At 34.5% G+C, this 8,666-nt stretch overlaps 1 non-coding gene across 1 annotated transcript; it reads left to right on the forward strand.

The window, feature by feature from the left end:
* The first annotated feature begins 8,000 nt into the window (after positions 1-8,000).
* On the forward strand, positions 8,001-8,112 carry LOC116071625. Its single transcript, XR_004111031.1, has one exon. It is a non-coding gene; the product is annotated as a U6 spliceosomal RNA (small nuclear RNA).
* The last annotated feature ends 554 nt before the right edge of the window (positions 8,113-8,666 follow it).

Genomic DNA, 8,666 nt, shown 5'->3' on the forward strand with positions numbered 1-8,666 from the left:
TGTTATGTCCTTTTCCAGTTTCCCCTCTGCAAACCCCATAACGTACCCCCTTACCCTGCTTCTATGAGGGTGCTTCCCCACCTACCTACCCACTCCCTCCTCACAGCCCTAGCATTCCTTTACACTGGGTTATCAAGCCTCCACAGGACTAAGAGCCTCCCCTCCCATTGGTGGCAGATAAGGTCCCTTCAGCTCCTTCAGTGCTTCCCCTAACTCATCCATTGGGGTCACTGTGCTAGTTCGATGGTTGGCTGCAAGCATCTATATTGGTCAGGATCTAACAGAGATTCTCAGGAGACAGCTGTATCAGGCTCTTGTCAGCAAGTGCTTCTTGGCACCAGAAATAGTGTCTGGGTATGGTGTCTGCATGTGGGATGGATCCCCAGGTGAGACAATCACCATTAAAATTCCAACTCAATTCTTCATAGAGTTAGAAAGAGCAATTCTAAAATTTATTTGGAATTAAAAAACAAAACAAAACAGGAAAGTGAAAACTAATCTCAATAATAAAAGAACTTCTAGGGGAATCACTTACCCTGACCTCAAGCTATACTACAGAACAATAGTAATAAAAACTGTATGGTATTGGTACAGACATATTCCTGTAGATCAATCAGATAGAATTGAAGACACAGAAATGAAACCATACACTTATGGTCTCTTGATCTTTGACAAGGAAAAAAAACCACCTAGTGGAAAAAAGACAGCATTTTTAACAAATGGTACTGATTCAACTGGCTGTCAGCATGTAGAATGCAAATTGATTCATTCTTATCTCCCTGTACAAAGCTCAAATCCAAGTGGATCAAGGACCGCCACATAAAACCATATATATTAAGTCTAATAGAAGAGAAAGTGGGGAAACGCCTCAAACACATGGACACAGAGGAAATTTTCCTGAACGGAACACCAATGGCATATGCTCTAAGGTCAAGAATTGACAAGTGAGACCTCATAAAATTTCAAACTTTCTGCAAGGCACCAGCAAATGTCTGAACCTCCTAAGCTGTCTTGTCAGTTCTCATTTTATTTAGAAATCCTGGTATCAATTATGTTTGTCACAATTATCAAAAACAGCACAAACCAAATATATTTTTGTATTAATGTTGTATCTAATATAAATTCACAGAAACAATTCTGAAGGATGTAAGTTGAATATCAAGTATTAAAATGTTTAATGAGGATGAAATAAGATTATTTATTTATTTTTTAATTCATTCATTAGTTCTCTCTGTGTGTGTTACTAACAGAAAGAGGAAGAAAAGAGAAAGGAACTTTAGATTTTTAATGTTTTTTCTCACTATATAAAATGTACTTCCTATAGCTGTTATTAAATTCTACAAGGACATGTGATTTCATTGATTATGAGTATATTAGCAGACAAGATGCAAGCATGGATTCTGGATATGCTGACTTTTCTTTGTATGTCAAGTACCATCATTGACCCAGATGGATGACAACCATGTCATTCTTCAAAATCGGTGCCCATAGCCAATTCCAGGTAAGATTTGTCAGAGGAATTAAATGGATACTTGAGTAAAAATAAGAAGAATTCTAAAATGCTTTGAGTTATTTTGTTTCACTGTATCGTTGTAGCAACTTTTGACTCATTGGAGAGGTGTTGGAAAATGTTGTCAACAAATGTGCAATTCTGGAATCTTATGTGGTCCACTGGGAACTGCAATCAGCAAAGCATCTATGTGCTCAGACCATGACCAAATCTCTCCTGTTTCATAATTTTTGAGTACCTTAGAACAACAAGGTTCTCTTTCCCAGGTTTCTTGAGACATTTGCAAAGACTTTTCTTTTCCTTTCCTTTTCATTGGCTTTGTGGGTGTGTCTATGAGTGTGTGTGTGTGTGTGTGTGTGTGTGTGTGTGTGTGAATGTGTGCACATTTTCACACACATACACACACACACACACACACACACACACACACACACACAAAACATTTCAAGTTTCCAATTCAGTTTTCCTACCAAGAAACAAAGACAACAATGTGGACCAAAATGAGGGTGAATATATGACAGAATGGAACTAGGATTATCATATTATATATATAGTATATATAATATGATATATAATATATATATGACAAAGAAATTAAGGGAATGATTATTTTCTTTCCAATTTTAATAAGGAATACAAAGTCAAATAATTTTGTTCAATTTCCTTATTAATGTATAGTGGATAAATGGATGTTATTTAAGGTTGAGACTCATGGCTGTTCATTAAAATAATGTGATCTGTCTCCTAATGTGAAACTATCTTATCTCTAGGAAGGATATTCTTAGTCAATGAAGATAAGAGAGAACTTCTAAGGTAGTGGAGAATGGAAAAATATGTCTATATGTATGATTAAAGAAACATACAAATGATTTAGCCTAAACACCAAGGCTACTACAAGATAAAATAAAGCAAACTTAGCAGCTGTGTTTAAGAGATTTAAATTTTTCTTATAATTTTTTTTAAAAAATAACCAACACCAAGTAAAGGTGCTATCATAGTAATATTGGAGATGTTTTAATTGTATTATACTAGAAATAAGTTGCTTAGGATACTTCTGTAATAAGAGACAATTTTATAAGCACTTGCATACTGCAGAAAACTAAATAATATGTCAATATACACAGTCCCTGACAAACATAATTCTGATGCCCTCTGTGGGCATTGCTCTGAATATTACTGTGAAATAGTCATTTTGGAAGAGTTGTGTAACTAATGAATAAAGTAGCAAACAATAAATTAGAGTATAGCTCAGGATATACCAAAAATAGCAAAATAATTTCTGATCATATATCCAAACTGCTCTTTCCTGTATCTATAATCCCTATAATTAATTAATTCTCACATTATATGACAATTGGGAGGGACAGATTAAGCTAATTATTTTAATCCTTATTTCAGTGTTTACCAGGCTAATCTATAATAATACAGCAAGTTTCTGCGGATCAATTATACATACAACATTTTCTTTCTGTAGGCATCATTGTTGTCATACTGTGGTTTGTGTCTCAGCTTTCATACACAGAATTGTCTAGTAACCATGTTTTAAAGAACATTTTAATACTGATCACTGGGAAAAGACATGAATGGAAGTCCCTGAAGTGAAGGATATTTATATAAACTTACTTTTCATTTTAAAACTCAACATAAAAATATGTTTTCACTTTTTCAAGGTTTTTTCCCTATTTTTCATTAATAGTAGTTTTTTTCACAGTATATATACTAATTATGGTTTTCTCCCCCCCCCACCCCATACTCCTTCAAATTCCTCCTTACATCCCTTTCATCCAAATCCTCTCTACTTAGACAACAAACTGGAGTCTACATAATGGTAATAAAATAAGATAAAACAAAAACAAAACAACAAAACAAAAAACTGGAATAGGACAAAACAAACAAAAGGAAAAGAGCCAGAGGTAGAAAAACATAAAAAAAAAAAAACAGAGATTCAAGATGATTTTTATAAATATTAAATTTCAGTGTTTGTATTAGTATCTTGAGAAGTTAGGACACGTGGCTCTCCTTTTCTTGATTACTTTAATCTATGTTTTTTTTTCCCTTTCTGTAGCTACAGTGAAGTTTATAAAAGAATTATTTCAGAGATCTTTCTTGACATGAGTTTTGATGTTGGAAAAACAAGAAGTGAGTGTCCTCTACCTGTTCCCTTTGGCTGAAGTCCTGAGTAAAAATAGAAAAGAGTAGAGAACTTTGAGGTGACCACATTGTAACTGCATACTACAAATGAGGTGATCATGTAGCTAAGAGTTCTTCCTTCTAATGACCTGAAGAAGCAGATGTAGGAAAGTCATTTCAAAACTCAGCACAGCATCAATACTGACTTTTTTCAGAAAGTTTTCAAAGTCAAGGTGGACTTAATCCAAGATTTCAGATGTTTTGTTTTGTTTTGTTTTTTCTTTATGTGTGTGTGTGTGTGTGTGTGTGTGTGTGTGTGTTCCCTATGCCACAGTTTTCAGCATAATTATGAGCTACATGATTTATTATTATTTCTAATTAACCATCTGGTCTAGACTTACAAAAATTCATAGTATGTTTAATTGTTAAATTAAATTCACTTCATGAAACATATGAAACTGTATACTTCACCCATCTACTTCAGTAATTTCTATATCAGTTTAGTGTAAGTAGAGTATTTTAAACTGTATTTCCTGGGATAGAAACTGTAACTGATTTTCTTTTGTACATATTTATACAATAAACTTGAATTTCAGAATTTAAAAAAAAATAGATGTTCTTGAAAATAAATGGTTAACCAATGGCCTAAGCAATAGGTTGAAAGAGAAAAAAGAAAATAGTTCATATCACACATTGGGATTATTGAATTTTCATTCTTCATTGGAACATATGGAGGCAGAAATACTACTTAAATTGTAAAACTAAAAAAAATATTTTCTATTTGAAATATGATTGATGTCAATAAAGATAATTTTATAGAGCCAAATGTTCTAACCTAAAAAATCAAGATGCTCCCTGTCATTATTTCATATTTGTATGCCATATACTGTAGAGTTCTTGCTGTTAATGATAAGGAGGAATAAAATGATGTTTAATGTTTACAGAAGCTTTTTTTTGTGAAAGTGTAGGATTTAAGAATATACTCTTTGAAGCCAAACATAGTGTCATATACCTTTAATCCCAGCACATGTGAAGCAGAGGCAGGCAGAGTTCTTTGAGTCTGAGGCCAGCCTGGTCAACCTAGCAAGATCCAGGTAGCCATGGCTACAGAGAAAGACCTGCTTCAGAGAGAAAGAAAAAAAAAGGAAAAAGAAAAAGAGAAAAAAGCAAGAAAAAGAGAGAGAGAGAGAAAGAGAGAGAGAAGGAGAGAGGAGGAGGGAAGACAGAAAGAGAAAGATTTTGAAATGTGCATCATTATTTTCTATGGTCACTTAATTAAAATAGATAATTGGTTTTTAATTTCAAACTTATTTTCACATAAATGATTGATATTTTTCTCTTAAGTGAAGAATATATTATTAGTCCTATTTAAAAATCTACAAATAATCAGACTAGAAAACTGTAAAGTTTAAATTACAATTTAGAAAATACTTCAATATTATAAGCTCATTAAATGACGTACATCCCATATGTGTTATCTGTGTCTTGTTCTTTCATGCAGCTATGGGAGTCCTTCCACTGGAGATGTATCCTATGTGTTTTGTCTAGAAGTTGCTCTTATTAAAATTTGCTGCAGCTATGTACCAAGAAGGACACACTGTCCTTTCCTGGTCAAGGTGAAAATCATCCTAATGAGGAAAACAATAACCTAAATAGTTCCACATGCTGTCTTTTTTTCTATACCCAGTTATAGATGTATCTATGCATTATTATTGTACTTGCCAAACCAAACCATAGGTAAATATGTTGATTGTATTGAAGTACAAATTTCAAGTTTTGAATGTCTTTCCTCTTTTAATCTACACCAGTTTTCAATGTTTCCAGCAAAATATTATATTACATTTTTAAGATAATAGCATCATTAGAAATTTTTCGTCATTCAAATGAATATGAAGATATAATAAAAATTAAAAATGTTCGTGTTGCCAAGTACATCTGCAAAACAAAGGCCTGTTGAGCTTTACTTTATATCAGAAAAAGGTACACCTTATCAACGCAAATTATGTTGAAATCTTGAGGTATTCACAATGGACATGGAAGCTATCCATAAAGGCATTACTGCACTAATACAACATTAATAAATTTTCTTTTTAAAATCGTTCTTTATTATGTGTGTGTGCCTATTTGTGTGTACACTCACACATCTAGTTGTGCACAGAGAGCAGCATACATTTGGAGGTGAAAGCCCCATGTTTTCAAATCAGTTCACTCTTTGCGCAATGTGGGGATGCATGGATGGAACATGTCCTCTGGCATGAAGGGCACATCCCTTTGTCTGTCAATCCTTCTCTCCAGCCTTGATTTTTTATTAACTAGATTATATTCTTTGACACTTCGTGGCACAAATAGCTAAGCTATAAATAGAACTTATATCCATTTTAACTATACTACCTACTGGCAGCATTTATAATTGTTTTACATTTTTATCTATTTTATCTTTCCTTGTGGTAGGCATGATAATCTACAAAGTTCTGGATGTATAGAAATGTCAGTAACTACTCCCAAATTAACTCATTGATTCCAAAAAATCTAATGAAGTATGGGTGTGTGCTCATAACTTCACATTTTACTTTGACAATACCAATAGTTTGTGTTATGTAAGGCAATTAATTTGTAACATGAAAATAAATTTGAGCAAATTTTAGAGTTTTCTTTCACTTTATTCTATTGAAGAAATGCATAGCATACTAGTATATCCTAATTGTCACTGTTTTCCCCAAAACATTATGCATGCCTTGATTATTCTCAGAAAAGTTTTCAGATGGAGCTTTTTCCTTTTTTTCTGTCATTTAACATCTGCAATTTTTCTTTTGGGTGGTCTAATAGGCTCCAAATCTTCTAAGACACAATAATCCACCCTCAAAGCCATTTCTTCTTTACAAGCCATGTTCAATCTTTCAGACCAAGTGGAGGACCACTTAAGGCAGGGAATCAATCTTGCTTTTCACTGAACTAAGGGCTCAAGTGCCAAAACTTATGTTGCCATCTGTAAGCTGTCAATTTGTCACAGGTTGGTTATTTTTTACTCCATTGTGCTGGTTTCAAGACAATCAATGTGCAAAGAGTTACATCCTAGCTTCTGAGTCTGTAATCACAGTGATTTACTCTCAGCATGGAGAAAATGTTTACAGTGATTCCTTTCAAGGCCCCACAACATGACCCAGGTCATTAAAATGACTTGTCCAAAAAGGGAGTGGTCGGTTGTGAGCTCCCTTTAATTCATTGAGGATCCCAAAGCTCCTTAGTGTAAGTTCTGCCTCATGAACATTCGGAGCTAACTGTGAATTTTACAAAAGGAACTGAATTAACATTGCCCATTGCTTTTGGCTCAGTATTTCATCTCAGGTTAGGGAAACAGTTTGGGGGAGTCCATTCTTTTCACCCTAGAGTGTGAGGATGGCACTCAGGTCAGAGAAGCAGCAATTACCCTTACTGCCCGAGTAACCTTTCTGGCTCTGATATTAAAAATAAAATTAGTTGGGGTCCACATTCAGGATGCAATTGATTCATTCTAAAAATTTAATTTTCCTGAAATTTAAGTGGATGCTCATGCTAATAGGCCGACCTCTATTCTGTTCACAATCATGTTGACCTTCTTAAAAGTACACTTTCTCAAGTTAATTTAAAATATTAAATATAAATACTGGCTGTGCCTGAATTCAAGGTCATTATCAAAATCCTTAATCCTCATTTGTGTTTACCTTTCAAATAAGCAATGTTTAAGAACTCACACGTAGTTTATAGTTTCCTTGATCTTTACAAAGATTCAGATACATTTTCTGACATGTAAAATTTACATATATATCAGAATCATTCTTAAAATAGTTAAATGTATTAAGCTCTTTGTACAGCCAGAAGTTTCTCTCCCAGGGGTAAAGACAGAACATTATGTAATAAGATAATGCATGGATCACTAAGATTAAAAGTTATAATTAAAATGAATTTATATAATCATGCTATCACTTTTCTAACTATCTAGACATTTCACATGCCATTTTAAATGTTCAAATTTCAGAAGTATACTCATTTAAATAAATTGGTAATTTTATGATTACTTATTTACTTATTTCCTTCAGTATTTTGTGTGCATGAATGTCTGCATGAAGGTTTCAGACGTTCTGGAACTAGAATTACAGCTGTTGAGCTGCTATGTGCGTGCTTGGAATTGAACCTAGGAACTCTAGAAGAGCAGTCAATGCTTTTAACAACTGAGTCATCACTACAAACTTTAAAAGACTCATTTTGTCAGTCGGAACTTTATTTAATACAAAATTTTTGGAAGTACATGTAAACGCTGTGAAGTTATTTATCACCCAATGCCCCACAAATGATACAGACAGTGACTTAAAGGGAGTTTGGCGTGCTCGCTTCCGCAGCACATATACTAAAATTGGAAAGATACAGATACAGAGAAGATTACATGGCCCCTGCATAAGGATGAAATGCAAATTTGTGAAGCGTTCCATATTTTTCTAAATACAAAACAAACAAAAACACTTTATATATTTATGTTCATTTAAGAAAATACTAGTAGCCGGGCAGTGGTGGCACACGCCTTTAATCCCAGCACTTGGGAGGTAGAGGAAGGTGGATTTCTTCTGAGTTCGAGGCCAGCCTGGTCTAGAGAGTGAGTTCCAGGACAGCCGGAGCTATATAGAGAAACCATGTCTCGAGGAAAAAAAAAGAAAGAAAATACTAGTAGTTACAGCTAGTATATACACAGACTGGACCTATGCCTTCTCACACAATATGTACCTGATGTGAAGCTTGATCTTCATGAACAAAGTCTTGAACAATGGAAGCAGGGCTATCTCAAAACCTGTTGCCTGTACCTTCTTCTAGTTAGGCTGCCTTGTCTAACCTCAGTGGGAGAGGAAGCACCGAGACTCCCAGAGACTTGAAGTTGCCAAGTAGCAGGAAAACCCAGGGGGCCTCCTACCCACTCCACCCACTCCGAGGAGAGGGAAGGGGTGGAGGAAGGATTGTGAAAAGGGATGACCATGAGCAGGGTGGGAGGGCAGTGAAC

The sequence above is a fragment of the Mastomys coucha genome, unplaced genomic scaffold (assembly GCF_008632895.1).
Source record: "Mastomys coucha isolate ucsf_1 unplaced genomic scaffold, UCSF_Mcou_1 pScaffold22, whole genome shotgun sequence".
Classification (NCBI taxonomy): Eukaryota; Metazoa; Chordata; class Mammalia; order Rodentia; family Muridae; genus Mastomys; species Mastomys coucha.